Consider the following 22726-nt stretch of genomic DNA (forward strand, 5'->3'; position numbering starts at 1 on the left):
TGTTTTTGTAGCCAAAACAAAAATGACAGTAATTATAGCAAACAATTTCTTGTTAAGTAAAACATACCATATACTATTGGCAAATACTGTAAATAAATGCTGTGGCTGTTTAATATACGTTTTATGTTAAGTAATAACATGTAGTATTAACATAAGTTAAAACAGAAATGTCATGACTTTTGAAAATACTGTATCTAATTACAACTGTATAAGTAAAGGCACCTGCTTTTTGCATTTTTACCAACATGTAATGTGACATATCAATGACCATTATACAATTATAATATTTTAACATCCCCGTTCTGTACATTATCTTTTAGACAATACCCTTATCCAGTATTATTAGGATTATTCTGTTTGTAGAGCATCAGAAATTAAGACCACCTGTCCATTTCTCAAAAATAAAAAATATAATCACTTAAAGCATATATTTTCAGACACCCACAATAAAAAAAATTAAGAAAACTAAAATCACGGGGTGTAAATTTGCTGTGATATCTGGATGTTTAACAGGGATTATAATGTATCGATATACATACACTTCTCATCAAAACGATCTGTACTTAAATAGTATCAATGTTGCACACTGGTGATTTTAAAAATGTTTTGTCTTTCTTAACATTTTCCAAAAAAAAATGTTAACTATCAATTACCCTTTTTTTGATTCAGCATGTTGAACTTTTTTAAATTGATCCCTAATTTAAATCTACATTCAGATTTTCAATTTTTTAGTTTTTCCCTAACGGAAGCAATTTTCTCTCAGCTTTCATTTTGTTTATCCTTTCTTTGGTTTCTACATCCATTACCCAACGACAATGCTTTGAGAATTCTAACAGCCTTTCTTTTCCTCAATAAGAAGCTATCACTTCCTTGTACTTCTCAATGGCAAGCTCTGCTATTGGGGCTTGTTGACACCACAGTGTTTTTATCTAGGTTGTGAAAACGGAGACTTTTGTTTTCTTGTATGTACACAAGATCTTCTTGTATCTGTGTATGACATCTCTGGGATCCTGAACTGAAGGAAAACAAATATTTGATCACGTGACTATATAAAATATCGACCAAGCTTACAGATTTAGTTTCCTATAAAAAAACATGCAACTATGACACACTTAATCCATTAGGTTTTGTTTTTACCAAATTTGTTTCTGCCAATTTCCCCCTGCATTTTCTCCCTAAACTGTAATATCTAATTGAATCTGTTAAGCTTGGCTCAGCACTACAACCCCCTGTGCCATTCCAGGAGGGATAAAGACATGCTACATGCATCCTCCAAGACATGTGCTCACACCCATCCTACTTTTTTTGGGGGGGGTAACACTTTATAATACTATTGTCAGGTATTAACCCATATATTTGTACCTCATTGGCGTATCTTCTGGTGTTTCTTTGATTTTGCTTTCTTTTACTTTCTTTTACTTTTTCGTCTGGCAGAAGCAGATTGAGGATGAAGAGGATGCTGAAGAAGACGCTGAGTCAGATACTGACAACGTCTCATCAAAATCATTATAATCACTGGATTCAGATTTAATTTTCACCACAGCATGCTCCGCTTTTACTTTTGCTGAAATAACAAAAATTACCTTGTAACCCTTGTAAGAGTGTAAGAATTTATGTAGCCTATATAATTTTTGGTGTGATTCCATAGCAGTAACTTTAGACAAAATACAGAAGTTTGCAGTTTACAAATTAAATAGTCCTTCATCCTGTCAGCCCATAATTCAAATTTAATACATGCCTTAGAATTGAGCCTTAATATGAAGTGCAAGAGTATTCAATGGACTAACACTGAAGCCTGAGCCTGAACTTTCAAAGCTTTGAACAATTACTGACTGCAAATAGTGAACACAATATTAATGGTGGGTTCCTCCTGGTGTAGAAAAATTAACCATGACAAACAACAAATGCACCATTATTATTTTTGTATGCATATGCATATGCATTGTTTGTCAAACGTTTGTATACTGCACAACTGTGTATGTATCCCACAGGACACATCGTTTAAAAAAACAACAGTAGACGATAAGGCAAACACAATATGAACTCAATATCTTTATGAAATATGGCAAGGGCTCATCACAATTTGTTTTATATACATTTTTTGTTTCACTTTCAGTAGCTCAAGTAGATACGCTGTGTTTTTTATGTGGGCGAAGTAGAACTCAAAATAGTATATTACAAATAACACACTAAATTATAAGTTATTATAACTAGAAAAATACTAGGTCAATAATAAAAAATGAAAAACAAATCCTGAAAAAGAAAATTATTTCTTACAAGCATCCAGTTGTGTCCTAAGGAAATCCCTTTCTGACTCCAGATCTGCTATTTTCTGTTCTTGCCATTGTATTTCTGCCTGTAAAATCCCCACTTCTTTATCTTTTTTGGCCATTGATAATAACACAGTCGGAGATCGAAATGGTTCACCTAAGGGAAAATAAAATAAATACGACAGCAAAAACAATCAAATAGTTACAGCAAGCAGAACAAGAGGCTTAAACCTGATAGATTTGTAACCTAAAAATCTGGACTTTGTTTGGCTTCGGTACATGCTTAAAAAACAAACACACCAACATGTCAGGCATTTTCATAAAACACATTCTTTATTCCTAAATAACCTAAATAACATGGTTTTCTAAACAATGTAAAACTGACACACGAACGCGACACTGTAAAGGACCCTTCTCAAACGTCAAACTTGCTTTATATTGATAACATTGTAATAGTACTATATAATATTTTCAAAATAATATTTACCATATAACCCTGTTTTAATTGGCGAAAACCACGAGAGGGGAAAGTGCTTACCGTCGTTGCCTTGGCCACTTCTTTTTGCTTTCGCATTATCCAAAATAAACTCAGACATGATTTTTCTTGGTCTGGTTTTTCTTTTTGCCCTCGAACTGTCCGTTGATTCCGCCACCCGCGGTTACTTGTAGCATGCGCAATAGGAATTACATTGTAGAACTACAAATTATATCACAACGTACATTACATTGAATGCATATTCTTTTCAAAGACTTATACTGAGATCAAATGAGAATATTCTTTAAACACTGAACAATGTAATATATGTGTTTGTGTTGTTCATTTGTTGTTGTTTTTTATTTTTTTATTTAAAGAAAAATCATGAGACTAGGAAGGCAACTGTTGAAAAAAATTGAAGGAGCACAAACCAATAGAAAAGCTTTGAAGTTATTTAAATGGATTCAGAAGAAGAAACTACTAAAGGCAAAAATGAAATGCAGACTCTGCCATGGGTCAATGAAAATGAAATCAAGAAATAACAAGAAGGACCATTTTGTTTGGTATAACTATTGTACATGTTCTTAAGTATTTGTGTTCAACTTATTTTTAGAGATAACATATTAGACTCAGCAAGTTCAATTTGACACTAAAAGTGCAAACTAATATTAGGTAATTGACATAGATCAGCCTATTGTACACAACTGTATGTCAGTGGTTCTCAACCCCACTTTTATTCCAACTGAGATACTTAATTGAACCTTAACCTGAACTCCGCCTGTTTAAAAGCTGAAAACAACTGAAAGGTAAAAATAAGCCAATTATTAGTTAAAGTAACAATTCCATAAAGCAATTAACAACTCAGTTACAACAAAAATAAAACAGAAGACATAGGGTCCTCCAGTACCAGAGCTGAGAATACCTGGTATATGTGAACCTTCATTATTTACATTTGAATTTACATCCATCTATCCATCCATCCACCCCCCATCAAATGAACTCACAGTATTATTGCTGTGGTGCTGGTCATAAGTTACGATAACTATAACTGAATTCATGCAGGCTCTGTCAAAAACACATACACAGAGGGAAAAAATCCATGAGATCAATAAGAGATGGATCATTTCAGAAATCCAAGTGAAGTCTATTCAGTTGGATGAAATACATCTACATGTACATGAAATGCAGTTTTTGTAAAATTATTTTAACATGTAAGGATTTGGGTTAGTGTACATTTTCGTGTATGTCAAAAATCACCTTACTATTGAATAGCTTCCAACATTATGAGAGCATCCATCAACTGACCTTTCTTACATATGAGTAAATGTAATTGACTTTAGGATTATTGTGGTGAGTCTTAGATACATCATGTGATGTATGACATTTTACCAAATTGTCTGAACATTTTACTCCACTTTCAGTTAGGCTACATTGGCTCCCAGTGCAGCTGAGAGTGAAATTTAAAATCCTTATTTTAACTGTTAAGGCCCTCCATAGTGTAGTTCAGATTATTTTTAGTTTATTTATTTTTTTGTATGACTTTTCATGTTTGAGTAGATTTGTATGTTTTACTCTATCTTATATACAGTGAGGGAAAAAAGTATTTGATCCCCTGCTGATTTTGTACGTTTGCCCACTGACAAAGAAATTATCAGTCTATAATTTTAATGGTAGGTGTATTTTAACATTGAGAGACAGAATAACAGCAAAGAAATCCAGAAAAACGCATTTCAAAAAAGTAATACATTGATTTGCATGTTAATTAGGGAAATAAGTATTTGATCCCCTATCAATCAGCAAGATTTCTGGCTCCCAGGTGTCTTTTATACAGGTAACAAGCTGAGATTAGGAGCACTCTCTTAAAGGGAGTGCTCCTAATCTCAGCTCGTTACCTGTATAAAAGACACCTGTCCACTTAAGGAATCAAACAATCAGATTCCAAACTCTCCACCATGGCCAAGACCAAAGAGCTGTCCAAGGATGTCAGGGACAAGATTGTAGACCTACACAAGGCTGGAATGGGCTACAAGACCATCGCCAAGCAGCTTGGTGAGAAGGTGACAACAGTTGGTGCGATTATTCGCAAATGGAAGAAACAAAAAATAACTGTCAGTCTCCCTCGGTCTGGGGTTCCATTCAAGATCTCACCTCGTGGAGTTTCAATGATCATGAGAACGGTGAGGAATCAGCCCAGAACTACACGGGAGGATCTTGTTAATGATCTCAAGGCAGCTGGGACCATAGTCACCAAGAAAACAATTGGTAACACACTGTGCCGTGAAGGACTGAAATCCTGCAGCGTCTGCAAGGCCCCCCTGTTCAAGAAAGCACATGTACAGGCCCATCTGAAGTTTGCCAACATCTGAATGATTCAGAGGAGAACTAGGTGAAAGTGTTGTGGTCAGATGAGACCAAAATCGAGCTCTTTGGCATCAACTCAACTCGCCGTGTTTGGAGGAGGAGGAATGACCCCAAGAACACCATCCCCACCGTCAAACATGGAGGTGGAAACATTATGTTTTGGGGGTGTTTTTCTGCTAAGGGGACAGGACAACTGCCCCGCATCAAAGGGACGATGGACAGGGCCATGTACCGTCAAATCTTGGGTGAGAACCTCCTTCCCTCAGCCAGGGCATTGAAAATGGGTCGTGGATGGTATTCCAGCATGACAATAACCCAAAACACACAGCCAAGGCAAGAAAGGAGTGGCTCAAGAAGAAGCACATTAAGGTCCTGGATTGGCCTAGCCAGTCTCCAGACCTTAATCCCATAGAAAATCTGTGGAGGGAGCTGAAGGTTCGAGTTGCCAAACGTCAGCCTCAAAACCTTAATGACTTGGAGAGGATCTGCAAAGAGTAGCGGGACAAAATCCCTCCAGAGATGTGTGCAAACCTGTTGGCCAGCTACAAGAAACGTCTGACCTCTGTGATTGCCAACAAGGGTTTTGCCACCAAGTACTAAGTCGAAGGGGTCAAATACTTATTTCCCTCATTAACATGCAAATCAATTCATAAATTTTTAGAAATGCATTTTTCTGGATTTTGTTGTTGTTATTCTGTCTCTCACTATTAAAATACACTACCATCAAAATTATAGACTGATCATTTCTTTGTCAGTGGGCAAACATACAAAATCAGCAGGGGATCAAATACTTTTTTCCCCCACTGTACACTGATCAGCCATAACATTATGACCACCTGCCTAATATTGTGTAGGTCCCCCTTTTGCAGCCCTGACCCGTTGAGGCATGGACTCCACTAGACCTCTGAAGGTGTGCTGTGGTATCTGGCACCAAGACGTTAGCAGCAGATCCTTTAAGTCCTGTAAGTTGCGAGGTGGGGCCTCCATGGATCGGAATTGTTTGTCCAGTACATCCCACAGATGTTCGATTGGATTGAGATCTAGGGAATTTTTAGGCCAAGTTGGAACTCGTGATTCATCAGTCCAGGCCACCTTCTTCCATTGCTCCGTGGTCCAGTTCTGATGCTCACGTGCCCATTGTTGGTGCTTTCGGCAGTGGACAGGGGTCAACATGGGCACCCTGACTGGTCTGTGGCTACACAACAAACTGCGATGCACTGTCTGTTCTGACACCTTTCTATCAGAACCAGCATTAACTTTTTCAGCAATTTGAACTACAGTAGCTCGTCTGTTGGATCGGACCACACGGGCCAGCCTTCGCTCCCCACATGCATCAGTGAGCCTTGGCCGCCCATCACCCTGACGCCGGTTCACCGCTTTTTCTTCCTTGGACCACTTTTGATAGGTACTGACCACTGCAGACCGGGAACACCCCACAAGAGCTGCAGTTTTGGAGATGCTCTGACCCAGTCATCTAGCCATCACAATTTGGCCCTTTTCAAAGTCGCTCAGATCCTTACGTTTGCCCATTTTTCCTGCTTCTAATACATCAACTTTGAGGACAAAATGTTCACTTGCTGCCTAATATATCCCACCCACTGACAGCTGCCATGATAACAAGATTATCAGTGTTATTCGCTTCACCTGTCAGTGGTCATAATGTTATGGCTGATCGGTGTATATATATATATATATATACACTCACCTAAAGGATTATTAGGAACACCTGTTCAATTTCTCATTAATGCAATTATCTAACCAACCAATCACATGGCAGTTGCTTCAGTGCATTTAGGGGTGTGGTCCTGGTCAGGACAATCTCCTGAACTCCAAACTGAATGTCTGAATGGGAAAGAAAGGTGATTTAAGCAATTTTGAGCGTGGCATGGTTGTTGGTGCCAGACGGGCCGGTCTGAGTATTTCACAATCTGCTCAGTTACTGGGATTTTCACACACAACCATTTCTAGGGTTTACAAAGAATGGTGTGAAAAGGGAAAAACATCCAGTATGCGGCAGTCCTGTGGGCGAAAATGCCTTGTTGATGCTAGAGGTCAGAGGAGAATGGGCCGACTGATTCAAGCTGATAGAAGAGCAACTTTGACTGAAATAACCACTCGTTACAACCGAGGTATGCAGCAAAGCATTTGTGAAGCCACAACACGTACAACCTTGAGGCGGATGGGCTACAACAGCAGAAGACCCCACCGGGTACCACTCATCTCCACTACAAATAGGAAAAAGAGGCTACAATTTGCACAAGCTCACCAAAATTGGACAGTTGAAGACTGGAAAAATGTTGCCTGGTCTGATGAGTCTCGATTTCTGTTGAGACATTCAGATGGTAGAGTCAGAATTTGGCATAAACAGAATGAGAACATGGATCCATCATGCCTTGTTACCACTGTGCAGGCTGGTGGTGGTGGTGTAATGGTGTGGGGGATGTTTTCTTGGCACACTTTAGGCCCCTTAGTGCCAATTGGGCATCGTTTAAATGCCACGGCCTACCTGAGCATTGTTTCTGACCATGTCCATCCCTTTATGACCACCATGTACCCATCCTCTGATGGCTACTTCCAGCAGGATAATGCACCATGTCACAAAGGTCGAATCATTTCAAATTGGTTTCTTGAACATGACAATGAGTTCACTGTACTAAACTGGCCCCCACAGTCACCAGATCTCAACCCAATAGAGCATCTTTGGGATGTGGTGGAACGGGAGCTTCGTGCCCTGGATGTGCATTCCACAAATCTCCATCAACTGCAAGATGCTATCCTATCAATATGGGCCAACATTTCTAAAGAATGCTTTCAGCACCTTGTTGAATCAATGCCACGTAGAATTAAGGCAGTTCTGAAGGCGAAAGGGGGTCAAACACAGTATTAGTATGGTGTTCCTAATAATCCTTTAGGTGAGTGTATATATATATATATATATATATATATATATATATATGTATACATATACTATGTTGCAGCTCTTTGAAATGCTAATAAAAGGTGTTATATAATCAGGGGCTTTTCTAGGCATAGGCAACCTGCAGGGGTGGGGTGATTGGGCACTCCCCCGCTCCTACCCACCCTAAACAATATATACCTACCCCCATAAAAAAAATAAAAAAATAAAAAAAAATCTCTATATATTTTTAATTATTATAAAAACAGTGTTTTCCTTAAAACAAAAATCACTGCGGTGGGGGGAGGGAGGCTGTTGACAAATTTCGACAGTGGAATTCATCATAAAAAGACTGGAGAGACGGTGGTAAGGGAGCCGGTATGAGGCGCGGTTAGGGACATAATTCACCCAGTGGTACATACACTATACTGAAATGCATACACTACATACTGAGATGCATACACTACATACTGAGATGCATACACTACATACTGAGATGCATACACTACATACTGAGATGCATACACTACATACTGAGAAGCGCATACACTACATACTGAGATGCATCCAGTGAGATACTTCCGTATACATATCTGACAATACGTCCCACTAGAATTAGCTCTGTCTGAATAAACAGCTGTCTCCGGCCAGTCTGGTCAGGCAGGAAGCGGTGTCTCTCTCTCTGTCTCTCCTCTCCAGCTCTGTCTTGTGTTTCGTTGCAGGATGAAGAAGTTAAGAGAAGTCAAATTCTCTTTGTTTTCCCTTTTATAAGGTTTCCTTCCAACCAATAGCATTTTGCCACCACCATGACTTGGGTGCCTTATGCTAAAGTAATTTAGAAGTGGGGGTCATTTCAAATTTGGCTAGGAGCCAATCAGAGTACAGGTCCCTTTTGGTCTCTGGTCATAAAGATAGGGTTACCAGGGCTACCAGGGCTACCAGGGAACTTAGATAAAAGGGAGGAGGTCTGTTTCCTCTACCAAACCAGATGGTATAGAATTTCCCATAGAAAAATATATTCTAACAAATAATATCTTAAAGTCCCCACCTTGGGAGGGAAAAACATTCAACAGATGTTTGACCTTTCAGTAAATAATAAAATAATATAAAAAGAATGCAGAAAAAAAAACAAAAAAAAAAAACAGGAATTACAAAATACAAATAAACATTTAGTCAATGCACCTATTACATGTAGTTGTGAGGTAGATTAGATTTACCAAGCTTATTACATGAAACTAATGTCTCACGCCGAATGGTGATAACATCACTATAATAAGTACATATTAGAGGACATAGGTAATAAAACATACACATAGTAACAATTAACACAGATAAGAAAGTAGCACCTATAAAAGCAAAATCCCACCAAGAATGCTTGTAAGTGATCTCCATATTTCCAACAGAAATCAAATGTTGTACCCCCTGTTGAACTGTTTTTTGATTGTTTTTTTTTTTTTTAGTTTTTAGAAGAATTATATCAGAAAGTTCCTATAAATTAATAAGACCTTCGGCATCAACAGGTTTCAGGATCTCTGCAAACATAGCAACGTGGGTGCAAAAATTAAGTCTTGCGAAATATAAGGCAAGGTCAGATCACCAATCTTAATTGCACTTCTGGTTTGAACACAGAAAGTGGAGTTAGGTATTCGACATTCCAAATAATTGTACAAATAATAACGGTTTGTTGTAATGCACCACGTGTGATTGCCTACTAGTCATGCTTGCAAATATCCTATTTTATCCACAGGTACAGCAGGTAAGGTTGATAACTTGTTTATGTTATTAACCCTAAACTGTAATGAGTCACCAGTAACATTACATGTACACAACATTGTAGAGCGATAGGTAATACAACATTCAGTAACATCCATAACACGCCATGAGGTTCTCATTTGACCTACAAATGGAGGTAATTGTCGTAGTTATACTTTTTCATGTGCTATAATACCTAAATCATACACATTATGCAGGAACTTCATCACATTTTCAGCTGTATACAAAATAAAAACAAAACCTATAGTCTTATTGTCTACATGTGGTTTCAATTGGTAACACTAACAGTTTTCAACAGTTATAGAAATTCAAGTGGTAGGGATTGACAAGTTTGTACATCATATACATCACAAACCAAGTATCTACTAACTACAGATTCAGTAACACATATTATAGTTTAAATGATAATAACACACATGGATACTATTACAGCAGTTTCTACATCTAAGTCAGATTATCAATATTCAGAACAAATTTTAGGCTTGCAATTCCCATAATGGTTATGGAGTCTCATGGTTGTTTGTAAACTATTGCAGCATCAATGACAACCCCCAGGAAACCAACGAGGAATAGCATCATGGTCTCCATTTTCTCTCAGGAACACCTGAAAGATCAAGGGTAGCAGTGATCACTTAACAGTTTTTATCTGATTGATGTGAAACCATTTAAGAGTATCTTTGCCTTTTTCCTGAATTTTGGCTTTGTACACTGCTGGACTTAATTTGTCCACAATGAGGAATGGTCCATACCAATCGGCTTCTAAGGTATGGCATTTGTGTTTGTAATTTCGAACCATACATCTGTCACCAATCTGCAGTTCTTCTTCATGAACTTTGGTGTCAAAATATTTCTTAATTTGTCTCTGTTTGTGGCCTAATTTTTTAGCTACAAAGCGTTGCATTTGATCTACAGACGCTAGGCAATTTCGTAACCAAGTCACATTAACAGCTTGCAAAAAAACAAGTTGTTCTTCCAAAGGAAGCAAACAATGTCCTGGGACATGCATAAGATGTCCAGTCATCGCTTGATGTGGTGTAATTCTGGTAGTGGAGTGTGGTGTTGACCGCATTGCCATTAGGCACAGAGGTAATTCCTCAGCCCACCTTTTTGGATTGTCTTGACACATTTTTTTCAAAAGTGTTTTTAGAGTGCGGTTTCCACGCTCGACTACTCCTGACGATTGAGGGTGGAATTGAATATGTAATTTCTGGGTAATGCCTAATGCTTGACACATAACTTTCACTACACTGCTTGTGAAATGTGTTCCTCGATCACTATCAATCACCTTCGGTAGTCCCCACCTAGTGAACACATTTTCTATGAGAGTTTTCGCTACAGTGGCAGCAGTGACATGCCTGCAAGGAAAAGCCTCAATCCACTTTGTGAATTTGTCAAAGATAACCAAAATATACTGGTAACCCTGTGATGTTTTGGCTAAAGGAACAATTAAATCAATTTGAATATGAGTCCAGGGACCTTCCGGCAGAGTTGATAGTCTGAGTTTGGATTTGTGTGTGAAAGGTGCAGGATTCACCTGTAAGCAGACAAGACATTGGTTACATGCAGTGGTCATGTCAGCTTTCATAGTCAGTCACCAGTAGTACTGTGTAATTTTCTCTAGTGTCTTTTCTACAGAAAAATGACCTCCTACTGGTGAGTTGTGAAATAGGTCAAAAATATCTGGAGCCAATTGTGAGGGAACACAGACTACAGGGTATTCAGATTGTGGAATGTTTACCATGAGGACCTTGTCAGAATCACCCGCACCCACTAGAGTAGTGTTGTGAGACCAAAACGTAGGTTGTGGAAGCGGTTTCTCCTGCAAATGCCAGTGAATATTAGTCTGGATGTCTGAATCTAATTTTTGAATCTTAAAAAGAGACTGCAAGTTAGCCAAGACAGAGACATTTTCATTGGTAGACAATGGATCTGGCAAATGCCACGGACCACAGTGTCTAGCAGCAAATTTAGCACACCGATCAGCTTCATCATTTCTGATATGATGTTCACCTCTAAGATCATTTCTCACATGGACCTTAACTTTCAAAACAGCAATTTCGCCTGGTCTCATCTGAATAGAAGACCAAATATGCTGTAGTAAGGTAGCATGTTTCAAGGGACTATCATCTGATGATCGGAAATAGTTTTTGGCATAGAGAGGTAGCAAGGTACATGCAGTAACGACATAAGCACTATCTGTATAAATATCTGCAGAATCATCAGTTATCCTAAGGGCTTCTAGCAAAGCTGCCAATTCAGAATATTGTGACAATTGTCCTGGACAAGAAAATTTAACAGTGTACTCAGGAAACAATACTGCAAAACCTGCTAGCAATCTACCAGAATTCTTACAAATGTATGCTGATCCATCAAATACACATTCGGAACCTGTGAATGTGGCTCAAAAACAAAAGGATTAGGCAAAATATCAGTGTCAGGCAATGGACACTCATGTGGTTTACCCTGCATAAGCAACATTTGAGGAATCAATGTGGTTCGTTTACAATCAAGATCTAAGTCACGTTGCAACATTAACAAAGTCCAATGCAAAGTCTCTGTGATGAAACTAAAGTATCTATGGGCTTCAATAACAAGTTCAGTGGAGTATGTGGTGTGTGTAGCACCACTTTGTTCAGTCCTGTAATGTAAGTGAAATGTTTCACTGCCCAAAAAGTCACTAACAAGTGTCTAGTGCACGTATCATACTGTCTCTCAACACCATGAAGACACAGTGAAGCGAAGGCTACTGGTTTCAGCACACCGTGGCGTTCTTGACAAAGCACGGCAGTCAGTGCTTCTTTGGAGGAGCCCACCTCTAGGTGAAAAGGTAGTGTAGGGTTTGGAGTTAGCAGCATAGTAGCTTGCACCAATGCTTGTTTTAACTGTTCAACGGCTTTAGTGTGGTTCTCTGTCCAAGTTTCAGTACTGTAGAAATCTTCAGGCACCTCTTTTCTCAAAATTTCATATAGTGGCTTTGCAAAAGTAGCAAACTCTGGAATAAAGTCTCTTTGGTATCCCATCAAACCTAGGAAAGAACGCAATGCAGCTTTAGTGACATGCATAGGCAACTTTGTGATTAACTGAACCTTGGCATTGTCAGGTGATTTCCCCTCTGGAGTGAGAGTAACTCCTAGATATGAAACAGAGTCTCGAAACAATTGCACTTTCTTTGGGTTGATTTTCAAACCTGCTTGTGAAAGGAGACTTAAGAGTTCATCAAAGAGCTGAAGATGTTCTTCTTCTGTAGTTGTAGCGAGCAGTAGATCATCGATGTATTGGACAAGGCACTCAGGTCTGGAAAAACCTTTTATAGCCTCAGCCATCTGCTTGTGAAAAATGGTTGGAGAATTATGCAAACCTTGCGGTAAGCAAGTCCATGTGTATTCCTGATTGTCAAAAGTGAAAGCAAATTTTTATTGGCAATTTTGAGCAAGTGGAACGCTCCAGAAACCAATGGAAATGTCCAGCACTGTGAAGACCTTACTGTCAGTTGGGACACGGGACAGTAGAGTGGCAGTGTCTCTTCCAATCGGTGCACAGGTAGGTGTCACAGCGTTGAGTCACCTGTAGTCCACAGTCAGTCTCCAGGATCCGTCTGGCTTCCGCACAGGCCAAATAGGAGAGTTCATTGTAGAAGTACAATGTCGTATGACTCCTTGCTGTAACAGAGAACTAATAACAGTTGCAACAGATTCGTGACTTTCAGTGGGGATCCCATATTGTTTTTGAAATTTATGAGGAGGACCATTGATGTCTTCCTCCTGACCCACATTACCACAATCATGCTTATGCCTGGCAAACACATCAGAGTATTTTGCTATTATTTGCCTCGCTGCAAATTTTCATTGAATGGAAGCGGTAATTCACCTGGTGACTTAATAGTACATACTGCATGTGAATCCCTAACAGTGTAGACAACATTTCTGTCTCTGTTAAACCAAATCTGATTATTAGCGTAATCAAGTATTACACCGAACATCCGAACCAATAATTGACTGACCCTCAGGTAAAGGCATTAATATAGGAGACCAAGTTGTTTGATAATCACCTATTTTCAAATTACATTTTATACCATTCATAGCAGTAGTCATGTCTCCCTTAAACCCAGATACATTAGCTGTAATACCTGTAGATAATGTGCGTGTGTGTGTGTGGAGATTGAGCATGTAGGACAGATACAGAAGCACCAGTGTCTAAGAGCATGCATTGCTGTGGGCCTCCATCAACAGCTGCTCTTAAGATCGGCCTATTCCATTTGTCCTGGTAGAGCTCAGTTTCTACCTTCAGGGAGGCCATGCACCCCTATGCGTGCTGTGCATGGGCTGCTTTCCGGCAAGAGTCGGATATACAGCGCTATTCTGTCAATGCATGCACATTAATACTCTCAGAGCAATCTGTGACTTGTAGCAAATATCCGTCATCCCCCCGTACTGGCCACCACTATGTAAGAGGATCTGGAATGCTTGGTTTTTCAGTCAATCTAAATAAATAGTTGAACTGAAAACTCATAGGTCAATTGGTTTCTAAAAAGATTATTTTTAGAGGGAAGATGCGGTCAAGACACAGATGTGCAATAATCATTTATTTTGACAAAAATAGGAAACTAATATCATTCAATTATATTACTGAAAATAAGTAATATTAAGCTTCTGCTGGATTACAGTAAGAAACAGATCATACCCATTTTCTTCTTTCTCCTCACAGTACAGCTTATAGGCCAGTCTGGTCAGGCAGGAAGCGATGTCTCTCTCTCTGTCTCTCCTCTCCAGCTCTGTCTTGTGTTTCGTTGCAGGATGAAGAAGTTAAGAGAAGTCAAATTCTCTTTGTTTTCCCTTTTATAAGGTTTCCTTCCAACCAATAGCATTTTGCCACCACCATGACTTGGGTGCCTTATGCTAAAGTAATTTAGAAGTGGGGGTCATTTCGAATTTGGCTAGGAGCCAATCAGAGTACAGGTCCCTTTTGGTCTCTGGTCATAAAGATAGGGTTACCAGGGCTACCAGGGCTACCAGGGAACTTAGATAAAAGGGAGGAGGTCTGTTTCCTCTACCAAACCAGATGGTATAGAATTTCCCATAGAAAAATATATTCTAACAAATAATATCTTACAGTAGCATTAGAAAATGTCATCTGAAAAAGTACAGATTGGTTATGTTTATACATATTATGCAGTATTAAATGGTTATATGAGGCGTTGCGGTCACTGCAATACGGCGCAGGGAGTCCGGGTTCGTGTCCCTGCACTGCCAGAGACTTTAGAAGTGAGATAATATAGCTTTTAATTTTCGTTTCAAAGGTGTTTAATGAAGGATCTAGCCGCATATGTTGCGGGTGTGACAGCTGTATTTATCCAGAAATCCCGGGGTTCTAGTGGAACATGATTACATTTCATTATTATTTATTTATTTATTAGCAGACGCCCTTATCCAGGGCAACTTACAAAACATAAGAGCATTATACAAGTGCAATACAGTATACAATTACAGATCAAAACATAGTACAAATTACAAGTTCAAAATTACATAAGTACATAAGAAAAAATACAGTAAATCCAGGTCCTACATCCTTGTGAGCTAATCATAGCAGACAAGATGTGAAGTCACAGTTAGAGCTCAGGAGAGGGACATAGGGGCGATCAATATAAACAACACGATATTGTACTGGACTACACCAATACACTTATATAGCCGGGCAACATTATCGTAATTATGCATACACTCGTTGCTGGAGACAGCTGGTTATTCAGACAGAGCTAATTCTAGTGGGACGTATTGTCAGATAAGACTGGATTTTTAAAGAAATAACCCCCTGCCCTGGCTAATACACCTCCCACTAGATCTTAAAAGTGGCTCTTGTGTGGCTAATGGGTGTAGCTGAGCGGACTTGTGACTGATGACCGATCTCACTGTATGCAGAAGTCATATCTCAGTGTAAAAGGAAGTCAAATCTCAGTGTAAAAGGATGTGAAATCTCACTGTATGCGGAAGTTTCTCACTGGATGCATCTCAGTAAGTAGTATATGAATTTCAGTATATAGTGTATGCGTCTCAGTATGTAGTGTATGCATTTCAGTATAGTGTATGTACCACGGGGTGAATTATGTCCCTAACGGCGTCTCATAAGGCGGGGCAGGTGTGGACTGGGGTTAGTCGAGTGCGTGCAGTTTCTGACTGCTGCTCTCATGAAAAGGCCCGAAGTCATCAAGGGGCACAATATAGAAAGAAGAGGAAAGAGGAGGAAGAAAAAAGACACAAGTATAGTTGTATGTTTTTATGGACATTTTTAAAAGCATCTGTCTGTCTCTGGTTTTAACTATTTGAAATGTAGCGCGCTAAAGTCACACTACACAATTTGTAGAAACCCGACACAATTTTGCAAACAGTGGGCATCTCACACTTAACCACTATTTTCCACCGAATTTATGTATTTTGCGTCGTGAAGGAGTGCACACACCCAACTGCTTAAATACAGGGGCACACAATTCACAACTGATCTGAAATCCTTGTCGTTCCGATCTGTGTGACAGCCTCCAAACTCCCCACATCTCGCAGAAACACGCGTTATCCACACAGAGAAAAGGTCAACAAACACGGAGGTGGACATTTACATGTCATGTTCGTAAAGTGCAGATGTCCACAGTTATGCGCAACAAGAACACGACCACAAACTGCTGTTGCTGTTCGTGTTCATGTGTATGACAAACACACATAGCGGAGAGATAAGTGGGTGTGTGTGAAGACATGGCCGTGAGAGCTGCACTGTGCGAGCTGCAGCTGAGCAACAGTCACAGGCTCTATCCATTCCACAGTGTGAGCATCGCAGTGTAGGGTCGATATTTAGCGCAGACCTGGGTCAATTACAGATACGAAATGGTATTTGAAAATTTTATTTTCCCTGTATTAGAGTATTTTTAAATCACCTGCACCGAAACAACCATTGATATTTGAAGTATTTTAATAAATACGTATAAAAATGTTATTCTCCTGTCATGTTTATTCTTCCTGTTTCTTTTCTCTTCTTCAGTCAGCTCAGCTCTCATTGGCTGCTGATCACGTCACTCTCCACAATCCACTCCGATCCAGTCATAAATAGTAAACATGTTTAATAAAATCGTAGCGACTACAACAAGCTTACGATCGGATCGGAAGGCCAGCGATTGCATCGCAGCCAGTCTCTCACTACACGACCATCGGCAGCGGGACGCGCCCCGACCAGGCTGCCTGTCGTAAGGACCAAATCGGGCTCAAATCGGGTTTAAAATCGTGTAGTGTGACCCCAGCATAAGTTAGCTAACTAGCTAAACCTGAACTAGAGTAGCAGTAAATGCATAGCATGTGCCAGGCAGTGGGCAAAGGGTGGAAGTGGCACCTTAAAACACCTCCTGTTATGGTAGCTTCTGCAGAGAGGAGCTTCTCAAGATTATGCTGGGGTCACACTACACGATTTTGAGCCCGATTTGGCCCTCACGACAGATCGGCACTGATCGTCACGACGTGCTGCCTGGTGGGGCGCATCCCTCCACTGATGATCGTGTAGTGAGAGAGGGGCTGCGATGCCATGAGGTGCATTAGTAAATATTGTGTTTTTAGGTTGTTTTTATTGTATAGCTGTGCACGATATTTTGAATCTCCTTTTTTAAAAATGTTGCACTTGTATTTCTTATGTGTTTATATTAATAAAATTAAAAAGTGTTATTTCCCCTTAAGCTTGGGGGGGGGGGTTAGAGATCTTGCCTAGGGTGCCAGATTGTTCAGATTTTCTCAAGGATTACACTAAGGCAAGTGGACATGATAACAGATGGCATTGCAGGAAGTTCAACAACACTATCGAATTAGGCAGAAAACATGTGTAACATTTGCATCAATTCAATGGAAAACCATCATACCAAGAGAGGTCAACGTTTAGGAAGTTGGAGAGAAGTTGTGATCGATGAAAGCAACTTCAGACACAAACGGAAGGTATTCTTTTATTTTTCTTAAAGGATTGATAAATACCTTTACATTTGTATTGTGTTTTTTTTTCTATTAAAAAACATTGTGTACTCAAAATTAATTGGTTTGCTACTTTTCTAATGTACAAAAATATTTCTGTTGAATAACTTATCTTAAGTGTTTTTGGGGTTAATTTGTGGTCTTAGTATTACCTCAGTATTTGCTTTTAAAAAAGCGACCCATAATGTTTACAAATGTATGATATCCCACTGTAAGTAACTTTTTTCTTTAATAGTATGGAAGAGGCAGATTCACTAACACTTGGCGACAGAAAAAAATGTGTTTTTGGCATGCCTGGTGTGAAAGACAGAGGGCAGAAACCTATCCTAAGGCTCGTGGACAGGTGCTCTCAAAGAAATTTGATACCCTTGGTTGTCAATCAAGTGCGTCCAGGTAGCAACATCTTGAACGATGAATGGCGGACCTACAGAGGAGAGCTGACAACTCTCGGGTACAACCACTTCTCAGTTAATCACAGTAGGTCATTTGTAGATCCCACATCTGGATGCCACCCACAACATTTGGAAAGGGCATGGGGAACCTACAAATCCCAAATATGGATACTAAGAGGGAATAGGTCAGAAAGCCTCCTGACAGAACATCTCAATGTGAGAGAATGGACATACTGGCTAGGTAAACGCCATCCTCATGGTCCCCTAGGCAGTCTGGTTTATGATATTCAGAAACAGTTCCCTGTGTAATTCTCTGTGTGTCCATGAAGTGTTTATTGGGGTTTACTGCAAGTTTTAAATATACACCTACGTAAACATTGATGTCCAATCCTGAATCTGCAGCACTACAGTATATCTAAGTTTTCATGCCACCTGTGCATTTTAACTTTACTTATAGTGATATTGAGGTTGTTTCACTGTATGGTTACACTATACTGTTGTTAATACAGTTGCCTCCTAAAGTTTGTCATATGTAGACTTGACAAAATTTGTATAGCACATTTTAGTTTGTTTGTTAAACCCTGTAAGTTGCTTTTAATACAGGTGTTTCCAAATGTATTCATACTATATTATTATTGTCGTCATTTAGCAAACATCAACAGAAAAAGGCCAAAAATAAAAACTTTTCATAATGAATGCTGAAGTTGTTTTCGTTTTAATTCCTTATAAATCACCATAACATTCAAATAAAGAATAAAGAGTACTGAATTCATATGTTTATCGTATTATCTGTAATATAATACATATGGTTAATGTTATACTTTTGTTTGGGGGCTGCAAAAGTCCTTGTTTCTAATCTATAGATGGTTATAACACATTACAAGTAATATATTAAGTATGATTAACTTTATACTTTAGTTTGAGGGCTGCAAATTTTTTTTGTAGATAATCTATAGATAGTTTTAACATATTAGTAGCAATGTAGTAAAATGCACACTTTAGTTTGGGGGCTGCACATGTCCTTACAATTAATCTATGAATATATACAAGACATTAGTATGAATATAATACATACGTGCAATTTCACACTTTAGTTTGGGGGCTGCAAAAGTCCTTGTAGCTCATCTATAAATGATAATATGAATTGGTAGTAAACATGAGTAATTTCACAAAAGTCCTTGCAGCATCTCTGTTAATGTAGTTTTGTATGATATATATCAAATATTGATAACTTTCAAACTCACCAAATGTTTGCTTTATAATCATGTTTATAAATGATGTGTAAGAGGGACACTTTTTAGCTAGCTGTTCGACATGGTGGTCATTCCATTTATTGCTATAACTCAGTTATACTGAATTTATAATGCATTATTAATGTTTTGTAAAGTATCTATTAATCAGCTATTAAACATGTATAAATCATGAATAGCACATTAATAAGCAGCACCTTATTATAAAGTGTTATCTCAATCGGTATATACATACGTAGTTAAAGTTGCACTCATCAGCACACAAGTTATTGCATAGGCACCGAGTTTTGAAACTCCCGGGGAGGCTGAGTTACTAACCCTAAATGTGTGTAACAGAGGGGGGGTTCGGGGGGGTTCTGACGGTTTTTTCTCCATTAAGAGGTGTCGGTTGTGCTGACGCTGTTTTCTCTGGTGAGAGCGGGTGTGTGTGTGTGTGTGTGTGTGTGGGGGGGGTATTGGTGCTGACGTTGTTTTCTCCAGTAAGACAGTGGGGGGGCTGACGGTACAACAAAAAGCAACTATATAGTTCTATGCGGGACAATTTATCAACGAAACTAAAGTGAACTTTTGTAATTACTGCAGTGTAAAAGACAATCTAATTGGAATCGTGTTTTTTGTTTTATTACCTTCCTTTAATGATTAAGTAACTCGTTAAAATTCCAGGGGGGGCTGAGCCCCCCTTTTTACTGTTCGGTGGAGGCTGAAGCCCTTGAGCCCCAGCATAGTCGGCGCCTATGAGTTATTGTGTATTTGATCCTCACTTGCTGTAAAATATGTATGTTTTGTGTAATTCACCCTGTGCTATGAAAATGAATGTATTCATAACTTATTAATCCTGCGCAAACCAACCAGGGACACATGATTCAGAGGGGCACTGGATTCGGTGTAACACTGCATTTCTGCCAGTGGCGGAAGAAACTGCCCAGTTAAGGACCAGTTAATGACCAGTTCATTAACAAACAAATTTCAATTTCTGTCCAATCTATATCGTCGCATTAACTTTCCATCATAATATTGCTGTAACACGTCTTTCCTTTCATGGAAGGTGCGCTCCGTCATCTCTCATTGCTGCCATTTGCCAACTCCTAACTACTTAGTTGACCTGGTGAGACCATATTGTTACTAAAGTGTCTCTCTCCTCAACAGACCACTGTTTGCTGCTGATTTTGCTAATTTTTATAAAAACTCTCCTCACTGCTCGAGTCTCTGCTGTCATTTTAAAAATGGCGGTTGAACACCAGCAAATAACTTTCTGTAGAGACAACTTTACCCCGCCCCCTGGCCCCTAACGTCACACGTTCCTTGGTTCCAGACAAGCAGGTTTTTGGTGCCCGAAAAAGCGGCTCCGTGCCGAACCAGTTTTTTGGCAGTGGAAAAGCGCAGAACGGTTCCAGATTAGGCACCAGCTCTGAACCAGCACAGGCACCATGTTGGTTGAAAAGCGTTATAAGTACATGTTTTATTGTACTATCGACATCTGACACAGGGCACAAAGTCTGTTCAGTAAAACACACACAGAACACTACAGTTAAAGACTCTCCTTTGATTGCTTGAGGTTGCCTACTGGCCAGGGGCATGTTTGTCAATTTTGGGACCCCAATCAAAGCTCAGTTTAGGGGCCCCTCCACCTCTACCTGTCATGACAATTGTAGCGTCACCACACACACCAGTGTCTGCCACAATCCTGTGTCATTATAAGGGTGGGCTAGAATATCATCAGTGCACTCGAACTATAAAATAGGAGAGTGAAGGATTTTCTTACCTTGGAAAACGTCTTCACTTTGCGGTCTTTCACTGACTGAAGCTGGCAGAGGTACGGTGGCTCAAATGTGTCATGAGGCTGAATTAAATTACCGTTTATAAATAGATAGACGTGCAGATGGGGTGTGTAGGAAATTCGGGTAAATAAACACTTTAATTGTTCAACCAAACTGTAGAACTAGTTACTACACAAACTGTAGAACTAGAAAATACACTGTAGCGATGCCACATAAGGGGAGTGTGTTTCTATAAGAGAGTCTCACTTTCATTTTAAAGATGTCCACTGCATGTTGACAGCGGGGAAATGGCTGTTGGGAGAACAATACAGCAGGTCTGTGTATATGTTTTTTTTTTTTTTTTGGTGCTAGCCAAAGACAGTAATCTCTCCGTAGAAGGACTTTTCATTTTCTGGGGCCAACGGCAAGCTTATTTTGGTTTTCTTCTGGAAGAGCGAATCACCATCTGTTTTTTTTTTTTTTTAACTTCAAGAATCTACTTCTGGGAGTTGACAAGATATGGACTTGACCTTTTGGGTATTTGTTGATGACTTCTTTGGTGCTTGGGTTTTCCACCTTTCATCTGGGATTTACTGACTTTACTGTGGATGGACAATTGAATGTTTGGGGACTGTGGTAAGATCCAGGCACCACTGGAAGAGTTTTTGGACTTTTGCATATTGCCTATGTTGCTGTTATCAATAATATGTATTTATGTAAGTGGTTTGGCCAATCTGATGATATTTTTGAGGGAACCATTATTGTATTTGTTGCCCTATATACTGTGTACACTATTCTTTCTAGCTTTGATTCCCTGGACCACTTTCTTTTATTTCTGAGTGGTAGTTGAAATATTTACAACACAAATACAAAATAAAGGTAGTATTAATAAATACACAACACAAACTGAATAAAATAAATATTTAAAATACGGATCTGCAAATTACATTGCAAAAATGTACCTTCTTTAAAAGGAGCATTTGAAATACACTTTTTAGGTTAAAATATATATTTCAAAGAACTATACTCGGGGTTTGCTGGCTCCGGCTCTGGAGTGGCCCCCACAGGTTCAGCTCCAGCTCCTGGGTAGTTCCGGCCAAACCAGGATGGGGTCATTGTATATAACATTATTGCTTTTATTTTAACTTGTGTTGCCTTGCAATATATTTGCATAGATGAAAGGACACATCTCAATCAGACGAGATCTGCTTTTGAAGCTTCAGTGTCTTGTTTAGTCTCCTTGGAAACTTTGGTGTCAATGTCTGATGTACTAATAGCTGGTGTGAGAACTGATATTATTGTATAACTCCCAAATACACGACAATACCCACGCAATGGCTTGGGGCCCCGAGGGGCTAAGGGGGCCACTGATGCCTAGTAGCAGTTTTAAATTACAAGCTGAATTGTAACTTGCAACAATTTCCTTCTTTTCTCAGTTCAAAACTCATGTTTTGTTAGTACCACCTTTTATTTGTAATGTAGTGCTTGTGACAGCTCTCTGTTTAGTGATAGGGTAAAGTCTCTACACTGCGATGCGGGAGACCTGGTTATAGAATCCTGC

This window comes from Amia ocellicauda, chromosome 17, assembly GCF_036373705.1.
Source record: "Amia ocellicauda isolate fAmiCal2 chromosome 17, fAmiCal2.hap1, whole genome shotgun sequence".
NCBI classification, from domain to species: Eukaryota; Metazoa; Chordata; class Actinopteri; order Amiiformes; family Amiidae; genus Amia; species Amia ocellicauda.